At 35.2% G+C, this 17,484-nt stretch overlaps 1 protein-coding gene across 4 annotated transcripts in view; it reads left to right on the forward strand.

Annotated features, from left to right (window-relative positions):
• Nucleotides 1–17,484, forward strand: part of tet2 (tet methylcytosine dioxygenase 2) — a 69,271-nt gene that overhangs the window by 16,722 nt on the left and 35,065 nt on the right. Inside the window, exon 1 of one of the 4 annotated variants that reach the window (XM_015345719.2) lies at nt 10,098–10,145. The exons of the other annotated variants lie outside the window; for them this stretch is intronic. The gene's annotated coding sequence lies outside the window, so the exon portion shown is untranslated. Of the gene's footprint in view, nt 1–10,097; nt 10,146–17,484 lie in introns of those variants that run through there. 4 annotated transcript variants of the gene reach the window in all.

Raw genomic sequence — 17,484 nt, forward strand, 5'->3', positions numbered from 1 at the left:
TAATTCTATTTAAATCATAACATGGCTTCAAAACATACACGAAAATATGCACTTTCTGCTATAGTATGAGCAAAACAATAATATGGAAGAATTAGTCTTGACTTTCTCAGGTTTTTTGCAACAGCAGAAATCTGTTTACAGGCAGTCTTATGAAACGTTATTGTTACTATTTCATGCTTTAAAAGAGAGCAGTCCATTTTAGTAGTCCTTCATAATAAATGGAGTTTAAATATATACTGTATGTATATTTACTTTTTTCTATTATTGACTTTTTAGACATTAGTCCGTTTAGAGCAAGAGTAGGTACGTGTGGTCCTCTGAGTGCCTCTCTTCCTTCTGGTTGTTATCCTCAGAACCTAAGGACTAATTAAGTTGATAAGTCAAACCATCTGTACTTTCCAATTCCTGATCTGGTATTAGCCAAACATGCCTTTAAAACATGCAGGAACCTGGCAAATAAAACAAAATGCTTTGTTCCGTGCAATCAGTAAAAGCAGTCCTTCCTCTCATTATGCTCAATATGAGAGAATAAACCTGAAGTTTGTTTAAATAATGCTGATAGAGATGTTCTGTGGGGGCTACAACAGTAAAGAACTGTGGGATTCCCCTGTCAATCTCATCCTTCTTAGTACATGTCAGAAATGGACAGTTTGACAGATATTGAGATAGGAAGCCAGTATGTTCTCCACATTTGATGATAACTTTGATTACCCTGGATGACCACAACTGATCATCTCTTGCTTTTGGTAAGACAGTGAACCTGTCAACTGTCTACAGCTAACTGTCAACTGTCTACAGTCTACAGCATACTGTATATCTGTACTAAGAACCGGAGGAGCGCTCGTGTATTACCCCACTTATGTGTGTATAAAAAATAACAGTTGCATGAGGCTGTGTAGTGAATATAGAGATTTAAACAAAGATCATTCCTGACTGGAAACCAATCCCCAGAGTGCAAGATAACTTTGGACCACATTGGTAGAAATACCTGGCTTGTACTGCGTTACCAGAGTAAAGCCTGCCATCAAGGCTTCATTTAAAAAAAAAAGCAGGGCTGAGACAGCACTCATCATGCGTAGGGGAATGTATAAATTGAATAGGAAACAATTTGGACTAATGAATGTAGCTGCAGCATTTCAATAAAACATGACTTCAAATGTTGAAAATGGTCACTGAGAAACAGAAATCGAGCTGGGATGAATATCCCTGAACAAAATGCTTTACACTTACAACTCCACTTGTTTGGAATACTGTAAATGAATGGCATCTCCCCTTCATTTGTTTTCTTTATGGGAGGTTACCAGGTCTATCAGAAAGTGCTAAATACAAGCTGATCTGGTATTTGGTTTGGATCAAGATCCAGGTACTGACAATCCTGGCAAGGGAAAGCATACAAGATCCTACACACTCAAAAGGCTGAGCAAAACGTAGGTATGAGCCCAGGTGAGAATTTCAGGGTTACAGCCAGGAGACTGGATTCCAATTTGAAACCTGTCTAAGGGAACACTTCACCCTTATTGCTGGAACAGGGAAGGAGAGGACCCAGTCTGTTGTACTTCTCACTTGTGTTCTCTTATCACCCTGTGACTGCTTACTGCAAAGCATAAGAAAAAGGTGGTGAAGAGAAGATGTACCCTGAATGAAGAGTCAGTGGAGCAAACAAGAGTAAGGGACTACTGCCGATGAGGAACCCGGAGGAGGGATGGATACCAGAGGAGATGTTTACTAAAATTCCCCAGCAACTGGGGAAAAGTGAAGTTGGTGGATTTACTTGTGGACAAGCCTAATTCAGTGTCCCCCCACAAACAAGGGATCCTTAAAATCACCTATTACCCCTGTCTGCTACAGCAAGGAACTTACAGTTAATTAATTGAGAGAAATGGGGTCCACAGGAAAAGGGAAAATGGCTTGGACTGCTACTTGGAAAACCTTCCCTTGTCAGACCTGATTGATTAATTCTCTATATTGAAGGGAACTTAGAAAGTCATGAACTATTAAATGACCAGACTGCATAGAGTGTACTGACAGAGTTGAAAGAATGAATTGATATGGAATTTTAATTGTAATAGAAAGGATACTTTGGAAATGGATACTATACTTTTATAGTACCACTGTTACATTTAGAAGTACAGTTCTAAATGTAACAGTGGTTTTGAAAGTGGCACATGTAGTAAGCTAATGTCAAAAGGCTAATGTGCTGAAAACAAGCTGCAGATCAGGTTGCCCGTTGTACATTATCTAATGCACAGCTGTGGTTTTAACATTTTATATCAAAGTGAATGGGAAACAAGTGCCATTTCCTTAGAATCATGTAGTTTATTATTAATATTGATTTCAGTAGGCACAATTCCATTTGTAAAACAACAACTGCCACATAAAACATTCCAATCTGAAAAAGTAAGCACTTACCATTAAGAGAGGCTCATTGCTTTGGCAAACCATAATTATATCTTGAGATTCATTAATAATTGAAAATGTTTTCGACAGGTGAAAATCCCAAGAAAACTAAAGGTTATTCACAAAACTTTTTAGTTCAAACGGTTTAGAAGCTGACATCTGTGTGTAAACAATGGTCACAGCTTGAGAGTATTTCTAGCATTTCAAAGGGCATAATTGTTGCTTGGTAACCAGTCAGCTGCAGTTGATCACCTTATCCACGAACAGACGTTTTTGATACTGAACCATCTTTTGAATTTAATACTGAACCTCAAGGCTTACTTCTTATTTTGATAACGGTGATAACGGTGAATTTGAAGCTTAGTCCATCATACACAAGGAAATAGGAGTGAGATACTACTGCAGTATTTTACTGTATTTCTGTTCTTTCTTTTTTTCTTCAACTGGCTGTGTGTGTGGCATATTTTTCTGCTGTGTCTAACAGTTATAGAGGGCTCTAGTAAAAATACTTGATTTGGGTAAAAAAAGTATTGATTGGGTATGTGTTTAACATGATAATAGTTTTTTGTCATTGTTTAAAACTGTATATATTTAAATGTAAGACCTTAGACTACATATATCACTTGAAAGGGGTATTTTCAATGGAAGAGACATCTAAGCTTATTTCACAATTAACAGTGGAGTTAGTACAGTTACTGCATATATCTTAAGTAAACACATATCTTTGTTTCTCTTTCGTAATGGGAAGTTGAGACCACAGCAGTTTCAAAAGATCAAGCAATAAAAAGAAACAAAATATTCCATAAATGGTCTTGATTTAGTGTCGCACTAAAATCTAAAATTTAAACCTCAGTGGTGCTGTGCATTGCCCACATTAGTCATAGTTTGAATTGCACAGTTTTTTTCCATTAAGCTCTTAAGGTACAGAGCATTTATGTTGCTCGGAAAAGCAAATGTTATGTCATGAGCTAAAATCAAAACTTTGGGGCAGTTTGTCGTCATCGAGACCTTTTCTTATGAGTGCTATGTTAAGCGGAAAGGATCTTGGCCCATTGCACTCATATCAATGTCAGGGCCTACCTCTAGGGTAAGCTTCTGAGGTCAGCCTAATGTCTCACCACGTGAGTTCCGCGCACATGGCTACTGTTTACAAACACAATCCCAGCATTCTGGAGGGCTTTTATATAACAGCCCAAAAGAACACCATTCTTGAAACTTCTTGCCTGATGTAAATATTTGAACATTTAATATTATTGCCACCGCAGATACTAAAGGTAAAATATACATAGTCCCTGCCCATGGAAAAGAGATTAAGCCATTAATTAACTAGACAGGGGTTTCTTCTTCCTAAATATTAATAATAATAATTGCTTACACTTATATAGCACTTTTCTGGACACACCACTCAAAGCGCTTTAGAGGTAATGGGGACTCCCCTCCACCACCACCAACGTGCAGCATCCACCACCTAAAGGGGTGACGTCCTGTTTTTACAGTATGAGAACTTTAGAAGGTCTAACAAACTGCAAAAGTCATGCATCTCGCAAATAACTCATACTTTGAGACTTTGTCCTCTTAGGGCTCTATTTTCCTGTTTGAAGAATAGCTTTTTCACATAATGAAATGCAATTTAAATGGTGACAGGTTTTATAAATTAAACTCAATTTACTATCAGAGGTTCTGTGTGCCTTCTGAGACCTAAAATCACTAATTAAAGTTAAAAGGAGAATATGTTGCTTTTAGACTTTATAAACTTACATTTTATGCATATTCAATAAAGACAACCCTAAGTAAAACCTTAAAAGACAGTGGAAAAAATGTGATGTATATGAAATATTGCTTAAAAACTTATAAATGTCCTCTTGCTATTTCATTCTTCCCTTGTCAATGGTGCATGAAAGTACATGCATATCGCTTTTCTGATATACTTCAACAGAATATGCTCTATATTCCTAAAATAGGCAGTACCTATGTGTGGTTAATGTCATTTTCGTAACAGATTTTCTCCTAATACTCCATACAATGTGTTTTTTACTTCACTGACAGTAATAATGGTAGATAATGGTTTTGATTATGGCAAATATGACATATTAGTTCTGAAACCAAACATCAGGTTAGATGCATTGTATTTCCCACATGCAAACTTTTTACACTAAATCAGATTTTGTGTTTTGATTTTTTTTCATTTCCTAGCATCATTATCTTTGGTGACAGAGAATTTCTATGTAGAGGTGTTAATTCTTTGGTAAATGCGGTTTCAAGGAACTGTGGGGTTTACAGTAACCATCTGTTCAGCTTTAAAGGAATGTGGATTTTTTTTTCTAATGAAAACCGAGGAGGAAATACCAACATCTGAATAGTGATAAAACTTTGCCTTTGTGACACTCGTAACAATTTCCTAAACAGTTTCTCGCTCTTTTGTTAATTTTTGAAAATGTATCATTGTTAATTACTGGTTAATCAGCTAATTTGGAAAAAAAATGACACAAACTGACATGACATACTGTACATAGTACTAGATACTGTATCTCAACCTGTTTTCCACATTTTGATCAGAAAAAAAATAATTGAAAGAAAGGAGCAGGATTTATTGCACACGGCCAGTATTAATAAAGATGGACTACATAGTACATTCATTAACATGCCATTAGCAAGTCTGGTTTCCTGGTAGCGTAAATCCTAATAAATGTAATATATAATACAATTGCATTTTTCTGTAACATGATACTGTCTGAAATTACATTTACAGCTAGCAGTATGTAATCTGCCCTAAAATGCACATTAAAAAACAGTTACATAGCAGTACACAGAGCTATTTGAGTTGCCCTGGTGAAACATGTAAATACTGTATGTCTGGTGTTTATGTGGCAGACCAGACTGTTGTGTGGGATGATGTATGGGTGTGTGCTTCAATGTTTACAAAAACAAATGCACATTCCGAAGTGTTGCCAATAATCATCCTACAATACAAATACCATGAACAATGCTTCCAGAAAAGGGGAGCTGATAAATCTAGAAATAAATTGTTGGTCACTTGAAAACAAATATTTTTTGTCGAAAAATCAAATATGAATATCATCACTCAAATGATTTAGTGATCATTTACTTTATTTATCATAAATTTACTTTATTTTTCATTTCTTTTCATACAGGCCAGTGCACTGTGGAAATGAAAAGCATGTTGTAAAGAAGGTTGTGCCTCAGTATTGTGTTATCATAGCAGTGCAGCCTGTATAAAGAGAGACAGCTGCTTCTGAATGACATTCAGAGCTGTAACTCCATTAAAAGGTTTGAATGACATCATTAACTACTCCTGTGGCTTTCAAGTGATTTAGGCCGGGCTATAAGGTTTCATCCCAAGGATCTGATCACAAACCAACTGGTGTCCTGGGTACTCTGTGTTAGTTAGGAGACCTTATTTTGTCAGGTCACACTTAATTAAATTAACTAAAATCAATTTTCAAATAGCTACCTGTAAGATAAGTTTTATAGTAAAGTCTTGTCAGTAAGATAGACACCTCCAGTACCCTCAGCCTGTTTTCCAACACACGAACTATCTGATCAACACTATTTTTTATATTGTATTTCTAACTGTGTTAAGTAAGATTATCAACTTCTAGTTTTAATAAAAGTAGAATTTGGGAATGAAAAGAACTGGATCACTAACTCTATGTACAGAAAAATTATGTCTCACAGTTTTTAACTTAGTCTGATGAAATGTTTTCATTAGTTGAGCATAAAGAAGAAGATCTGGAAAATCAGCTAATGGATCTGGTTTAAATTCACTGGAAAACCTCAGTTCAAAGCTTAATGAGAAACACCTCCAAATCTAACATGCAGCCAGTCTATCAAAGACTGAAAGAAGGGCTAGATTGTTCTACACTATTGAATCACCCAAGACTTACTGTACACAGCAAGGCTTTGACAAAACTGATGTCTGTCAAGTCATTTTACAGAAATGCTAGTATAGAAGCTTTTGCAATAGACAATTCAGTAACTGATGGCATGGAATCATCTCTTGACATAAGGCAAAGCAACAGAAATTTTTGTGACTTTTTTTTGGTTAATTTTGTGCATGTAGGGTTCTGAGTACTATTGTCCTTCAAATTTCATTAGCTTGAAAAGCTTGAAGAAAATGGTAGGACTCTATAACCCAGTGTGAAAAATTGGTGACTGGACAGCAAAACATGAAATGTCACTTTGTTTGTATCCACTTAAAGCTTACTTCAAAGTAATGCCATGATTACCCATTTAGAAATCACCATCTCTGAGTTATCCGCAGTGGTTCCAATGCTTACACTAAAAGGAATACACTACATTTAGAGGTGAGGTTTATAATGACATGATTGATCAAAACAGTTTACATAAAATAATGGTTTATTTTGATTATGGAAATAAAAATGAAGGATATAAAGTCAGTTTACAGTTTTAATTTGATGGGTAATTCAAACTCTTATTATTAATTATTAAAGCTTGTTTCGATGATTGTTGTACTTTAACATGGGTGTGAACATGGGGTAACTTCATCCTTTACTTTGAGATGAACTGAGTATAGTATGCAGTATTAACTGCATATTATTTAAATTATTTAATTATAACTAACTATGCTTAAGTGTTTAATCACTTTAGTGTTTTCAAAACAATTTTGAACCTTAAGTAAAGCTTCCCTTTTTTTAGCTCCATCGACATGAATATTAAATGTTAATACATTAATTTTAAAATTGTAAATGTTGTAATTGTGATACTGTACATAAGATATCTCAGTAGTCTGTGATGAGTACGCCTATTTTAATTCTGCCTCCTTCACAACTCTATTTACAGTACTATTTGTCCTTTATCTCCAGTTCTCTGTACTTCAGTTACACCATAAATCCATAACTCTTTACATTAAAAAATCATCTTGTAGACATGTATTCAGTTTAATTTGTAACTGTCTAGCACTAGTAATTTGTTACATACCAAACAGTCCATGCAGTGAGAGATGTATAGGAAAGCATTTACAACAATTCGCCAATCAAAATGATGGTGATTGCAGTTGTAGTAACAGTTGTAGCAGTGGTGCTTTAACTCCTGGCCAGAACAATTACTACTCATGCACGCTGAGATCCTGCAAGCAGCCAGTCCTGCCTCTAACTTGAACCCCAGGCAAATACACCTGTGTCATCATTGGCAGATCTTGACCTCTAATTTGCCAGTCAATCGAACAGATACATACTGTTCAAGCAGATATGTACAAATGCCACGATAGCACTCACTAAAATAGCAATGATTAATATGTTTTCATTTACAACCCAGTGTGCAGTAACCAAGTACTATTCAGTTTGTAACTTCACTACACTTCTGCATTGACCTTGAGGAATATGAATAACGTTCTCCTGCTCTGATCACTGAGGTTAGTTAGTTCCTTCTCTACCACCAAAGAGAACAGAAACAGTCAAGTTAAAGTGTCAGTTGGGGAAGAGATCTGTGTCTTGCACATGACCACTGTAAATTCCCCAAGAGAGAAAGCCAGCAGTACAGCCATTATTTGGCACAGCAGTCTCCAAGATTCAGGCCTCCTGCTGTACTCAGTCCAGAGAATCACTTACTGCTCCTTGCTCTACTTTAAAGTGTTTAGGTAAATATTTTGAAAAGCAAACAGCACAGCCGATAAATGGCTACATGGTAACTATAGAATATCCCTGTTTCCAGCTGTATGACCCTGTGTGCCATATTTGGTTATTTTATTAGATCAGGATTTGAAGTATAAAGATTTTACATTTTCCATTCACACTACCAGATTCTACATATTTTGAGATTTCATTCATTGATATAAAAAACCTGTAGTTATTACACTTGTATTAAGAGAAGCATCAACATAGGAGACAGTAACTTGATCAATATATTATAAAACAATATTATTCTGGGAAAATATTACACCAGTCTTTAGATATTGAAATATATTTTATGTATAAAAGCATAGCCTGATCATTTAGGACTTTGAGTGTAAAAGAAAATGTGCTGCACTTAGTGCATTACAGACAAGCATTTGTTAAAGGTTTATTCATGCCTTAATTGAAAGTAGTAAATTGTCATTTCAAAACAGGAAACATGAGGTCTAGTTACAACAAATATACCTTTACATGGTTATTATTACTCTTCAAACTCTAAGCTTTTGAACTAATAACTGAAACAGTGACTTGGAGTTTTTAGTGTTGTGCTTTGATCCCACACAACCAGTGCTTGAAGCACATGTGGGACTGCTAAAGTATGCATTTTGTTCCTCCTAAGTTAATGTTTAAAACAGATGGGTTTCATACACGAATAAGGAGGTAACTATGGATACTGTGTGATCTGAAAGAAATCAACTTTGCACTGCAGACACGTTAACTAAGTTGATAATATTGACTGACAAACAAAGGGAGGGTGGGCATGAGATCTTGACAAAACAGAAGACATTTTGTATGGTTTTCTGAGAGCCTTACAGGTCTTTACTGTAAGGTGATTTGGATGCAAAGCCAATGGTTTTGATCTTCCATTAATGAAAGTCATTTCTTTCTACCATTGCTCAATGTATTCAACAGCATATGCACCGGTTTTTAGGTGATTTTTCTGGGTAGCTTTTGCTATCACCATTCCTGTTGAACAGGTTTGGCAGGAATTGAGGAACAATGTTTCTTCTAAAACACAAAGCAGCCAGGCAGCTGTGCAGACATGAAGGAAAAGTACTAAGAATAATAAGATATTTTTAATTGCAGGGATTTTCATAATTCAATACATTAATATTTTAGCAACTTAACATTGTCAAATAAAAAAAGGGTGCAGTCCTGCCTTGTGTCCTATGTCTACGCTAGGCTTTAGGTTGCCACATCTAGGAATATGAACACCTACTAGGAACAAGTGAATTAAATTTTTTCTAATTTTAAATATGTATTGATGGAGGTTGTGGAGTACTCTGTGAATAAACTATAAATAAATATTTCTTATACATATACACACCTGTATTCCTACTTGTACTCAACATTATCATTCAGCTTGTTGGGCATTTAAACTGTTTCTGTTTGAAAAGCAAACAACATGATTAGTGTAGAGAAAGATTGAGATTAAATCTGTATGTCATCATCTGAGATGATGTTGGACCTCTCTTTGAAGTGGTACATTCAGAACCAAATCACAACCAGCAGTATTTAAGCAGGACATTTTTTGTCATCTATTTATTCAGTAGAAAACAAAGTTGGAAAGATTCTGCTGAACTAGTTGTTTTTACATTGGCGAAAATGTGCTGGAAATTAAGTATGTTATCATCTGCTGTATTTGCTTTGCATTTAAGGTGCCGTCAAACTATCGAGGCAAATAAACTAGAATGCTAAAAGGTTACCTGAAAGCCTTTCCCATCATTCACAAATGAGTATTGTGAGTCTGGTTCTTTTATCATGTGTTTCAGTAAAGGTTTCACACTGACAGTTTTGGCTGTGCAAAGAGAAGAAGGATTAAACATGCAATTCAGATATCTGCTACTATACGTTACCAGGCTTGTGCAAAAGCAAGGAAATTGAGTAACTGCAATTAGGACTTTAAAACAGTTGATTTTCAGTTCTTCTTCCTCACCAATGTGAAGTCTTTGGGATTTTAGGGGCAATCCTGTGACACAATTGTCAGCCATTGAGCCACACTTCTATGTGTTATGACACAATTTGGTGATTAGTTCTCACTCAGGAATATCCACAGGATACTGACAGATTTTAAGAGACTCACGAGTGTGAATAGAGGTAAGCCAGGAGCAAGTTCTAAGCTGTGTGTAAAACATAACTTCACATTTGCATTGATCTCTTCCAGTTTTTGAAGACTGGGGAAATATAGGCAAATTTGATCTCTCGATGGGAAATTCATAAAGATGAAAAATGTTATATGTGTAAAATGTAGTTGAAATAAGTTATAATATTATAACTATTATGCGCCTATGTTATGTGTACGAATTACTGTATGTTGTTTCCATTATTAGATTTTTATTGATTATACAAAAAGGCACCAGGAAAGCAACAAATACTATTGATTGTTATACTCTTGTAGTAAATTTTTAATACTTCAGTAAATATGAAGGTGCATTTATTAGTGGGCAATATTAAATAAATCTATTTGAAAATGTTGTAAGTAATGTTTTCAGCTGATTCCAGAAAGAACTGAGCAATTTTCACTGAAGTACTTAAGCATATTTTAGTATAACTATATTAAGTAACTACAGGTATGTCATTGTAGAATATGTGGAATATTGTGTGACATCTACAATGTAACTTTGGTAATAAATTGTATCTAATGATTCTTGTATGTGTGCAGGGTAGGGACAAAAGACCGTTTTTCTTTTAGAAACTTTTCATTGTTTAATTCTTATGTTTATTTAAATGTTTTTGTATGCCTGTACATTCAGTACAAAAAATTATCATAGCCAATCAAATATAATAGTGTGTTTAGGTAAAGAGTTTGTTTTATGGCAGAAACAGGAATTGGTTCCATCGTGGTTCACACTCGAACTTCTGCTGGCACTAACTGCAGATTGCTGATAATGTTATATCAGAAAAAGGAGAAACTCTAAAAAGCCAACAGTAATTATTTCATAACAAAACATATTGGCACACTGTAGTGGTCACTTTTGAGTTAACCACTCTGCTGGGTTTTCTGAGGAACATCATGTGATCACACGGATGACTTCCACAACTGTTTGCATATTGCTGCAACCAAAAATATTTTTTAATAAGGATTCATCCATCCATTGTCTAATCACTTTGCCTAAAACAGTGTCACGATTGTCATCCCTCCTCTTAAGGGCGATCCGACCCTTTTGTATTTTAGATTATTACCTGCACCTGCCCCCTGTTTTGCCTGTTATTATTTAAGACTGGTGCTCCCGCTATGCCTGTCTCAGCATTGGAAGATGGACGCCACAAGGCTTGCCTATTCCCCAGGCTCGCAGGTTGCCCGAGGGCTGGTCTTATTCCCCAGAGCCCTGACCGTCTGATTTCGGGACTCGGAGCGCTTGGCCTCGTTATCCTGTTTTGAACTCCCTGTCCCTGTTCCAGATCCTGTTCCAGATTTTAACCTTGTCTGTCTTGGATGGTTCTCCCGGCACCTGTGATATACAGGGCCTCAGGAGAGCCAGAGCCAATCCTGGCAAGCAACAGACCCAAGGCAGGATATACTGTACTCGGGATGGTACTGTACACCAGTGCATCACAGGGCACACAAAGACAATTAACATCTATAAAATGACATGTATACTATCTCTATAAATTAAACATTATTATTACAAGTATTATTGTTTTCTCATTGGTACAATTGAAAGCCTGAAACACATTCCCACACTCAGAAGCTATGTATCCACCCCAACACACTGCAGTGGATGCAGTTTCCACTCACAAACATCCCACTCCACGCTTACAGACCATTTTATTCTTTCTTGTATAAGATGTTTTCAATTCAATAATTCAACACTCCCATTTGCTTCACCCATTGTTTTTTCAATAGCAATGAGTAAACTAAAAAGAAAAAAAGAAGGAATACCCGTTCATAAAATAAAGAAGACCATGCCATCAAAGGAGCCCTTTCAGCGGAAAGAAAAAATGTTTTGAAATGTTTTGAAGTTTGAAAATATAATTTGATAAAGGGAGATCTGACTTTTGTTTTCATAATAAAACTATAATGGAATTTGCTCACTATTTTTCAGTACATTTAGTTTGGCTCTGTTATTTAAGAATGGGATTTAAAAAGGCAACACCAACCTTAAGGAAACGTTAATCTAAATCTATTCAAGGGCTAAGGCAGACGAGCAAACCCACAATGTACAAACTGTTCTTTCTTTAATCGTTTACATGATTTAGTAGCAGGAATGTAGCACTAAAATATCTCGTTCTGGTCCTTTCATTCATGTCAGGAAATCGAACTGTAATTTTCTTTGAATTTTACATAATTACAGTTTTAAAAGACTGGACTCCGAGGCAGCAATAAGAGAGAAAAAATACTTAACATCAGTTTAATATTCTGCCACTTCAAAGTTAGGCATTCTTTAATTATACTTTTGGCGGATGTCTTTGTAACTAGGATGGTATTTGTGCTTACAAAAAGGAGAACAGGAAACTTTCAATACGAAGCAAAGCAAAACAATTATTTTAAATGGAGAAATTATAATCAAAAGGACTGATTATACAACATATTTATCCATACTGTTGATTGTTTTTACGTAGAAAAGGGAAGAAACTTATTCCTAACAGCTTTTTTAAGTCGCTTGTGGATTCATTAGAGCTGTATTTGGATCAATGCAATGAAATGTGATGAACATTGCCAATTTATATAAAATGTATAAAGAAGAAACCCTACTGATTAATTTAATAGGGCTTTACAACTGTGAAATTAAAACCATTAAACTGGTCATTATTTTTATTTCTGAGCAATATGAGCAATTTGAAATGTAAATAAAGCTAAAATCACTCAACACCCAATATTAGGAGATTCCTCCATAATGGTATTTCATAGAGAAAAATTATTAATTAATTAAAATACATCTTTGTTACCTGGCATAGCCAAGAGATGGAAAACAGAAAGTCTTAATACAGAAGGTGTTAAAATAAAATAAAACTAAATCAAATTTCTGATTTCCCATTGCTCCAGGGTAAGCAGTGTAATAACATTGAATTGAATATGTTTCTATACAGCTACTGTATGACTGGATTTTAAAAGCTAGAAAGAAAATGATCCAGAAAGATTTAAATACAGGAGATGTCAGGAGATCCTCAGTAAATTGTTACTAATGGGGTGGCCTTCTAGCTTTTTGTGTACTGTGTGCAGTGTCTCATCAAATAAAATAATACTTTACAAGATAGAAGTAGGTGCTCCTTTTCTAAGTAGTTTGAAAAACAGCCTCCGAGAACTCTGGAGACATGTTTGGGCAACAAACATTGAAAAAGAAACTGGCTTTGATTTGCCAGTTTGTTTCCTCACACGTGCTTATGTCTTCCTCTTCAAAAGTAAAAGTACTGCCATACTCATTTTCGTCTTATTCATACATGAAAGTAGCAGAGTCCCTTCATTCATTGAGTTCTCCTGGTTTGTCTTCAATCTCTTGATTCACTATATCATCTTAGTTATCACTTGTTAACATAATGAATATAAAAATCTTAGAAGTGATACCAGTGAAGGAAAGTGCACCTATCTGTACAGTATGTAACACACTGCACAAACAGGCCTAATTCTATGACAGTATGGCATTCCAGTGTTGTATTAGTATCCCACTGAATGTTGTATTTCCTGCGCAGTCCTGTGAAACTCTGCCACATGCACACTCCATTCTTCCTTGTGTGTGTGCCACATGGTTGTGTAAATCTAAACTGGTCTCAGACTACCACTCAGTATACTTGTTTTTTTAGTTTTTGAACCTAAAGCAACTGTATTTCTAGCAACACACAGATTAATTTGACTATTCCTAAAAAAACTCATTTTAATACCATTTGTGTCTGAATCCTGCCCACTTCTTTCCAAATAATGTAAAATCTGCATATGTCCTCAAAAGCTGGATAAACTTAAGGAAGTTTGAGAGGTTTAGCAAACAATTTTTTTTGTCTTTAAATATTCCAGGTAATTCCAAATTAGTAAAGGATTCTAGTAAGCTCTCTGAAGGTTGCTCAGAGTTTAAAGAAGTGTTGTTTACAATTTGTCTCATAACATGAAAGATTTCATAAGAACAAAATGCAAAATAAAAAGGACTAAAAAGTATTAGTCTATTTGTTTAAATAGATAAGTCAAAACATTTTTGCATTAATGCCAACTGTATTACACTTCCAATTCCTCTTACTCCAGTTCTTCTGAGCTCCACATGCTCTCAACAAGCATGCAGCTACTCAGAAACTTTTGCTGAGAATAAGAGAGGAATAAAGGACAAATATTTTTAATATTTTTAGGACAAACATTTTAACAAATAATAATAAATAAAACAAATATTATTTTGTCTAAATGCTATTCATACCGTTCCTGAAGAAACATTCATAGGTTGTTCTTGTAATAAGGTAATCTTGTAATTTGTGAAATCTCTGCTGGGTCAACACCTATCATGCTTTTGGGATTTTCTTTTTTGACCATTTCTGATGTCAGCAGTAGTACAGTACAGCTACAGCACTAAATTGAATTGTAAAGCTGGGCTACATTCAGCAGATATACATGTAAGTAGCCATCATTTGCTAAAGCTTGATTTCTACACTCTTGACATGTGAGGTTTTCTTGTAAAGGACCAATGATAAAACTCAAAAGAAAATTCAAACTTATTTTTATGTGAAATATATAATACCTACTAAGCAGTCCATACCCCTAGACTTGTACTGTACACTGATTGTAAAAGGCTGAGGTTGTTCACAGAAGAGTGCTGTTTGGAAGAGATAAGACCATGGAAGATGACTCTAATGTCTGAAAGTATCCAATTACTTATTGTCTTTTATTGTAGTACACAATTCTCATTTACAAATTTCTGTAAAATTGAATAACTGGAAACCAGCTTACATAAACAGTGATTAATCATACTGAGGAAGGAGTCATATTTATATGAGTAATTTGAAATCTTTTCTTGTATGCCAGCTCTGTGACCTAATTTTAGGTTTAAAGAGGAAAGTTACTCAGCTTGAAATCTGATTAGTTCTAAGTCACTATGTTGAAATGGATGACTTGCCGCGTGTATCTGTTAACATTAATAACTTTGGTTTGGCAATGTCCTGTTTGTACCTTTTCTTAAATGTGTAGTGATGCTTCCAAGTTCTTGATGACCTCCTTGTTTTTCTCACTTTGTGACTAAATCAATTTGTTATTAATACTGTGTGGGTGAGCTTACACTTGTTAGATAATTTATATAACAGTTCAACATGAAAACATAAATAGTTCAGACTGATTTAAAGATCACAGTAGCTCATGTGGAAACCAGACTTTTACAAAGTGCTCCAAGTACAGTATATGATGTTAGTCATTATGACTTTAATACCTTTTATCTCTGTCAGTTCCATGTAGAGGAATTTGGAATAAACCACAGGCATATTTCTCAGCAAAGAATTAGTAGTGAAGTCTTGTGACTGTCTTTAGAAAGGTAGCTCATAGAAATATATGTTTTCCCCCTTTCTCTTCTTCTCAGGGCTTAAAAGATGAAACAGAAGTAAAATAAAACTTTAAAAAATAGATTAAGCATATTGTGTACATGATAAATATAAATGTGCCCATCGACACTCAATCAACACAGTATGATTTCTGTTCTTAACTTGAGGACCCACAATTAATAGCTTGTATATCAGTAATTGTAGAACACATAGGCAGATGTCTAGAAGGTTCCAGTAATATGTTATTCTTACTGCAATTTGACAGTTTATTGACTGTAAAATTGATTAATTCTGAACTCCAGAAATAATACCCTCCCCTCTTGCCCTTACCACAAGAATAACAATATAAAGACTATGAGGGGATACAGAAGGTATACTTTTTCTTTAAGGTATACTGTATCAATACTTGACATTATAACAGGATTTCTATCACATCGTTTAATGATAATTGTTGACATTATAACATGGTGATGTCACAGAGCATGCTTAACTCAGCATGCTGAGTATGATGAAAACTCTAAACCTGCAGAATCTGACATATTAAAAAGATTGTAGACTATACCAGCGACTTCAAAGGGTTGCTAGGCTAGACTACCCATTCAGTAGCTCTTTCAGCTTGAGATTATGTTGCGATCCCATAAATTTAAAACCGAGGGAGTTTGTAGAGGGGAAGCAAGCACTCTTTGTGTGAATTTAAGACAGGAACAAATTAAGGGTGCTACTCAGTCCTGAAGGGAAATGACACTCACGATAATGAGCTATTTTTAGTCCTTAGGATAAAGGTGCTGCCGCCCATCTGATTTACGAACTTTCCCACACTATATCTTGATATCAGTACAGCAGAATGGCTCAGGTTTATGTCAGAGTCCCAGTTTGAACTTGCGAAGCATGATTTGGACTAGCTGTCATTACCAGTAGATGTCACTGACTGGCTGCCCCTTCCCAACAGATGAACCCGGTAGAAATAAAACTGTCATTTTTTATTATGCCTTCTAGCTGCAGAACAACACCTTCTAACTAGAGAAGACTATCAGGACATTCCTTTGCAATTTTTTCTACTGCAAGCACACGTTCACAGATAAGATCCTATATACTGTAAAAGTTTCACTCACCTTCATAAGCTGTCGATTTTTCAATTCTTTTTCTGAGTTTCCGAACTTAACCGTCAATGTCTGGCAGTGCAACACTTGGAATGAACATTTCGTCGTCTTTAAAGATGAGGCTTAGGAATGGATTTTAGTTGGCGTTTGAAACCAAAGAGAGGAGCAATTTTGTAAAAGGGAAATGATTTGAAGAATTCACATTCTGATGAATTCATACTTTTTGCCATGTTTTCAAGACATTATTGCTGAATTTCCAGAAAACAGTTGACAATAAATTTTGCATTGAATGATGTCTCCAAACAGTCTATAAACTGCAGAAAACAAAATATTCTTCTGTATTAAGCAAAGAAATTCAGAGTTCACTTTTTCATTACTCTGCTCCTAATAGAAATGACTGTGGCTGATATTTGTTTTTTACTACAATGTTATTGTTTCCCAGTGCTGTGAGATACTACTGAGAACTCCTCTGCAGGCTGTAAACCTCAACTGTTCTACTGCTTCAATGAATTTGACCATGGTGTAACAACTGTAAAGCAGCTTAACCTAATTTCAGTGTTAATTAATTTACAAGACATCTCTGAGCTGTAAGTGCCTGTATAAAAGATGTTTTAAGCTTCAGCACATTTTTCAAAAGCTGACATTAAATAGGAAAAAAGAAAACATTAATTTATCTTTTACATTCATGTACTGTCTCTTTTATAAAAATCCAGTTATTCTTAGCAAAATATTTTTTCTGTTGTTCTGAAGTGAAAAAGATTGCAAATCCCCCGGTGAGTTTAAACTGCTGTACATCCATTTCACCTGGGGGTAAATTAGTTTAAAATCAAATGCAATTAATACTTTTATCTCCTGATTAGTCGTAAAAAAATCCTAAAAACACAAAAAAG

This window comes from Lepisosteus oculatus, chromosome 1, assembly GCF_040954835.1.
Source record: "Lepisosteus oculatus isolate fLepOcu1 chromosome 1, fLepOcu1.hap2, whole genome shotgun sequence".
Taxonomy (NCBI): Eukaryota; Metazoa; Chordata; class Actinopteri; order Semionotiformes; family Lepisosteidae; genus Lepisosteus; species Lepisosteus oculatus.